The sequence below is a fragment of the Alligator sinensis genome, unplaced genomic scaffold (assembly GCF_000455745.1).
Source record: "Alligator sinensis unplaced genomic scaffold, ASM45574v1 scaffold885_1, whole genome shotgun sequence".
NCBI lineage: Eukaryota > Metazoa > Chordata > Crocodylia > Alligatoridae > Alligator > Alligator sinensis.
In genome coordinates, this window is record NW_005842056.1 from 111,520 (window position 1) to 117,815 (window position 6,296).

Sequence of the window (6,296 nt, forward strand, 5' to 3'; positions counted from 1 at the left end):
CCTCTGGTAGATCTGCCAGATTCCTGACCTCCTGGATGTCTGACTTGGTCTGCTTGTGGACACAGCTCTCTGATCTGTTGGTTTCCTGACTCAGCTTGCTCATAAACTTTGATGACCTCTTGCCCTTTTAGTTTCCTGATCCAGCTTGGACTCTGCTTACCCTCTTTGACTCCAGTTTGTAACCCCAGGTAGTAACCCTGATCCTTGATCGGCCCCTACACGGGACTACACACATCCGGGCGCTCCTAAATGCCATTTGTATGAAGAGAGGATGAAAGAAGATGGATACATTGGACTCAGATATGTGGATGTTGTTCCTTCTAGTTAACTGGCATGCACATGGAGGAAAAATATCTAATTTTGTATGAGAAAGAGGTAAGAACTGCTTTGGTGGTATCACTGAATCTTAGGGAGGATGGGATTTTCAGCACATCATTTGTATATGGACTAATCATAGAGAAGTTGGGCTGGACGGGACCTCCAGAGGCAGAGCCAACCCTAGCGTGGTGCGGGACCTAGAGCAAATCAGCCTGTGTGGGGTCTCCTTAGCAGAGTGCAGGGCCATGGTACCCCTGCAAAGTGGGAGGGGGGGGTCTCTGTGCTTCTGCAGCGCAGGGCTGAGCCGCCAGCTCCAGATGGACCCCACAGGAGGGGCCAGTATCGCTCCACCTGGCTCTGCAGGGCCCCCTAAAGCACGGGACCCAGGGCAGTCACCCTGATTATCCATACCCTAGGGACGGCCCTGCAGAGGTCATCTGGTTCAACCCCCTGCCTGAGGCAGGATCATCCCTATCCAAACCATCCTATGCAAACCATAATCTAAACTCTACGTAAGACTGCCGTCAACCTTGACACAACACAGACCTAACATCTTAATCTGCCATAGGTAAAGCAGAGGAACTATGGCAGCTAATGTCCTGCTTCTCTGAAATGTTGTCAATATATGTTCAAGAGATCCCTAGTAGAGGGTCATGCCCCCTGCTACAAAGGAAGGCAAAAACCGTCATGGTCCATACCAAACACAGCCATCGATCCAGGGTCAGCCCGTCCTATACTGCCAAACCTGCAGCCACAGGGGACCCCGCAGAGCCGGGCGGAGAGGCCACGGCCCCTCCCACATTTGCGGTGTTGCTCGCTCACCCACCCAGCGAGTTGGATGCATTGTTAAGTGCTCCGGCCACAAATTCTTGCCACCCCCCCCCTCCGTGTCCAGTGTGCCAGGACATTCATTTCCTTCCCAGCCAAGTGGGAGAGGAGTTCCTGGCTCTCCTCTCACTCCCGCTCCTACTCCAGCCCCAGGGAGGGATCAGGGGCCCCAAAACTACATCTTGCAGGGGGCCCCCAAAACTTGCAGGCCAGCCCTGCATCGGTCTGATCCTGAGTGGAGGGCCAAGACCTAGCCAGGAACCTCTGGCTTTGGCCCCAACAGGAGCATTGGCACATCCCAGTCAAAGTCCTCAACCTTGGCTATAGCCAACACCCAATGCCTTTGGCCAGGCTTAAAACCACTCTGACACATGGGGCAGAAAGGGACGGCAGGGGCAGCCAGGAAAGCCCAGAAGTATGGGAAATACCCATAGCAGAACGTAGGCATAGCTATGCCTAGATCATCCCTGGCCAGTGGCTGTCCAACCTCTTCTTGAACACGTCCAAGTGACTGAGAGTCCACAAATTCTCTAGGCCATTTGTTTCATTGCCTCACTATCTTAACGCTGGAGAAGTTTTTCTTGATATCCAACCTACTTTGCTGCAACTTCAAGTCATTGGTCCATGTCCTCCTCTGCAGCAAGAAGGAAAAGGTTCCTTCTCTCTTCTCTATGGCAGCTCTTCACGTATTTGGGCTTTCTTTTTTGAAAGGAAACAGAAACTCTGCCAGGGTTAATCCAGTATTTCTAATCTAGGCTTTTTCAATTACTGCTTGATTGCCCATTACTCCCACTTCATGCTTAGGGGCTTGCTCCAGAAAAGCGTGTTGACATCACTGCTGACTGCCCACGCTGAGCAGTGTCCTCAGATGGGCTCACACAAGTACTTTTCTGCATGATTGGTTCTGTACCATTAAGTACTTAGAGGTCCCCTGGGATAAAAAGGTCTCTGCTAAGGCTGGTTTGATAAATATCTTCTGGTTTCGTTGAAGGCTTTGGTTTTTAAAATGAACTCTGTCACTGATTGTATAATGCTTGCAAAAAATACTACATGTGCCTTACCAATGGAAAACTCTGGTATGTGCAGCCATTAGAAATGAAAATACTGCAAATGTCCATTCACTTATTAAAGTGTATGTCAGTGCAATAGGAAGTGGTATTAGTTTTTTTGTTAAAAGATTACAGGTATCAAGGAAAGCAGAGCGTGAAAAATGCAAAAAATTGGAATCGTGACCCTACAGAAGCCAACTGGAACTTTGCTATTGATTTTTATGGAGCCAGGGTCTCATTTATGGTGTGCTATATAGGAATTGCCATATCAGATGAGATCTGGGACATCTGGTTAGTGATTCCTCTATGGCAATGGCCAGAACCTGATGGAAACAGCAAGGAACCTGGTACCACTCAAATAAAGACTTGACAAAAAGGGAAGTTTCTTCCAAACTCCTGGGGAGGTAGTGGTTGGCTTATGCTTAGATGCATGAAGACTTGAAATCACTTATAAATGCTTACCCTATTTAATATGGTGGGAAATATTCTGCTCTTGTGCATCGTCTACCACAGGCTTCATCTCAGTTGCATCAGGTAGCAGGGATTTCCATGGGATAATTTGTTCTCTTCATTTGCATTTAGGTTTTCAAATCTTTCTGGTTCACCGTGTGAAGCCTCTGCTATAAGGCGCAGTGGATGCCTTGAGGGGCTGGGGCACTAAGCCTCTCTCTGCCTGCTCACTGGTTTGAATCAAAGACATAGCAAGCTACTGCCATGCCCTGGGCAGAGTGGGGGGAGGTAGAGTATTATGTCGACTGCCAGAGAGTGGCAGCGGTGCGGGGAGTGGTGCATGGCATTACCTGCCACGGCTTGGGCTCCCCACACTGGTTCTTGATCCAGATTATAACAGGCAACTCTTCACAGAAGAGATCCACCACTACAGTTAGCAGAACTATCAATCCCAGGGCTGTAGACTGATGACTTCTCAGCTGTAAAGCTAAATCCTTTGGGTTAGAACTGAGGCCCACTGACAGGATGGTGCGAGGCAGCCTGCACTGGCACTGAGAAAAGACTGAAGTCCCCAGACTTATTTATATAGCTGCCGGTGGCTAGTTTTGAGTGTTTCCACCCACTAGCACAAAACTCTCAACAGCATGGCTCTGTTTCCCACGTGTGCTGAGCTCTGCAGCTCTCCTTGACTTCCCGCAGAGCTGTGAGCATTAAGCATGTTCCAAAAACCAGGCTTGAGCACTGCAAGCTCAGCCCTCTGCGTTAGATGCCACTTTGAGTAGAGCATCTTATTTTAGAGTCCATTTGTTTCCTGTAAAGGAAACATGTAGATGTCTGAGCTGCAGAAGGGAATGTTTGCATAGGGATCCCTGGAGATCCATTTACTGACAGATATGTGATGCAATGTTTGGACCTTAGACTCCCTTCCCAGCAAGCTAGCAGGAGTGAAAGATGCTGATTCTGGTCCAGGAGGCATTCAGTACCTTGCAGGATCCGTCCTCTGGTCTATGGCCATTTTCTTAACATAGACTTTTAGATGCATGAAGAAGGAGGGGTTAAGCCCAGGCTCAGGTTATCAGCCTGAGGCTGATTGGGATGCTGCCAGCTTTCAGGGTGTGCAAATAAAGAGCACAGCATAAAGGTTCCCTTAGCGATCGTGGCTGGTAACGTTCCATGCCTGCAGCTTGCTTTTACCTTCATGTTGAGCACATTTAATCCGATTTTACGTGGCTCTGTAATGAGTTCATTCTTACTTTCTTTCCCCTCTTGAAGAGTTTTTATTACTTTGATATAAAACAGGCCGGACCCATTTGGTGGAAGGAGTTATTAGTTATAAACGACCTAATCCCTGGGACATTTGCCACGGAAACATTAAATGCTGCGAGACTAAATGACCCTTAAGCTCCTAAATGGCTGCTCTCCTTTGCAAAACATGGCCAAAGGACAGGGCTGACCCTAGATTTTGCAGGCCCCGTGCCCAGTAGTGATCAGATCCTACTCTCCCTGTTAGATGCGGGTGCCTAAATGAGATGCTATTCCAACCCCCTCAGGAGAGTCAGGAAGGAGTTTTTCCCCAATCTCAGATTGGCAAGGGCTGTAGGGGTTGTCTTTTTTTGCCCTCATCTGTATTGTCTGCTTAGGGTCTTATACACTGTAATTTGGGCAGCTCCTGGAGCTCTTAACCCCTGGATTGTCTGCATATTCACACCTGAAATTGGTTTTAAGCACTCTTTAGCTGGCTCAAAGTGATGCCACTCCAGAACAGGAGTCCCTCTGATCCATGTTACCCAGCATATGTTACACTAAGGTGTAGCCGCTCTAGGCTACACCTTAATGTAAACCCCTCATCTGCCGCTCCTCCCACACTGGCCTGGATCAGAGCCACTGCCTGCCCCCACACCCTCCTCAGCACCCCACATCCCTGCTCATTGCTCCCCTTGCTCACTTGTGGCTGCCTGCGCTGTCTGGCCTGGGAGAGCATCAGGATAGGGCATCCACAAGTAACTGGGAGGTGGGGGGTGGGGTGGGCAGGGGTGGCGGGGAACCCCAGAATGGGAGATTCTTATCTTTCAGTCCTCCAGGCCCTTGCAAGCCTGAATGTGACTGCTCCAAACTCGACTTAACGCTAACACCCGTCAACATTTATGAGGCTCACAGTGGGGGCATGTCTACACGAGACATTTACTGCACAGCAGCCAGCCTCTCCACAGCACGTTGAGCTGGGGGGAGCACCCCTGGGATGGCAGTCTGATCCCTGGAACCCCCTGCCAGCCTGGGCTGCTCTGCCCCGGCTCAACGTGCTGCGATCCTGGGCATACGTGTAGACGTGTGCCTGGCAGCAATAAGCTGTGCAGCTTATTGTTGTGCATTAATAGGCATGTGTAGATGCACCCAGTGTAAGGTATAACGAGGCCCTTAGATTCCTTCACTCTTAGTTCACAGCCCTCTGTCATCCTCCCAAGCAGATGATTTGCATTTGCATGGAAGCGTTCCTCTGATATTTAGCTCAGCCTACATCTGCTTCTTTCTTACACCTGAGGAAAGACACATGCTGCCTGGAAGCTTGTCTAACAGCTCCCCCCACTTTACAGTTCAACCAATAAAAGATATCACAAAAAATCCTTGCCTCCCATAGAATATAGAGGATATATTAACCGATTATTTCTCTGCCCTTGTCTCCCCTGTTGTTGTATCCATGGCATGCTGCAGAGTGTTCCTGGAGTTTCTTATTTTGTGCCTTGTAGCTGAGTGTGAAGGCTTAAAGTGATAATTTTGGGGGAAACTTTGGTTGGCTGCAAAAACAGGGTATTATCCTAGACCAGGGGTCACCAACCGAGCAATCCCAATTGACTGGTTGATCGGGGAGCCCCTGACAGTCGATCTCAGTCTGGGGGGAGATAGCCTCCCCAGATTGAGATCGACTGTCAGAGGCTCCGCGATTGGGAGCGGCAGGATGCACGTGGGGACTGGCCGGGATGGAGTCCAGGAGTGGCAGGACATATGAGCAACAGGACGCATGTGGCTAAGCTGAGCCATGTCCCCTGCCACTGGGGTTGGGCTGGGTGAGTGGAACGATCCCCCTCTGGACCCCCTGCCACTGGGTGAGTGGAGCGCTGGCCTGGCCAGGCCGGGAAAGGGTCAGAGCCCGGGCAGCTCGTTCAGGCACGCATGGGGGCTCCCACTGCTGCATGCATCTTGGCGGAGGCCATGGGGAGCATGTGCCCCCACGATCTGTGCATGGGGTGAGGTGGCTGCCACTGCATACTGGGCTTTGAACCCCAAGCCCTGCTGCAGCTGCTTTCGCCCTGAGCCCCCCTGATCTGTACGTGGAGTGAGGTAGCTGCTGCTGTGTGCTGCACATGGCTGCAACAGGGCTCAGGGTGCAAAGCCCAGCATGCAGCAGCAGCCACCTTGCCCTGTGCACAATTCAGGAGTTGGGGGGGGGCACATGCCCCTTGTGCCGCAGCCGGGGTGTGTGCAGCAGCAGGAGCACCCCTGAACACCAGGACGAGCTGCCCAGGCTCTGGCCCTTCCTCAGCCCGGCCCGGCTCGGCCGGGGCCCCACTCACTACTGCCCCTGCCCCACTCCCTCCCACACTGCGGGGACCTTGATCTGCCCCCCCCCCCCCCCCCGACCACTCAGTCCGGGGG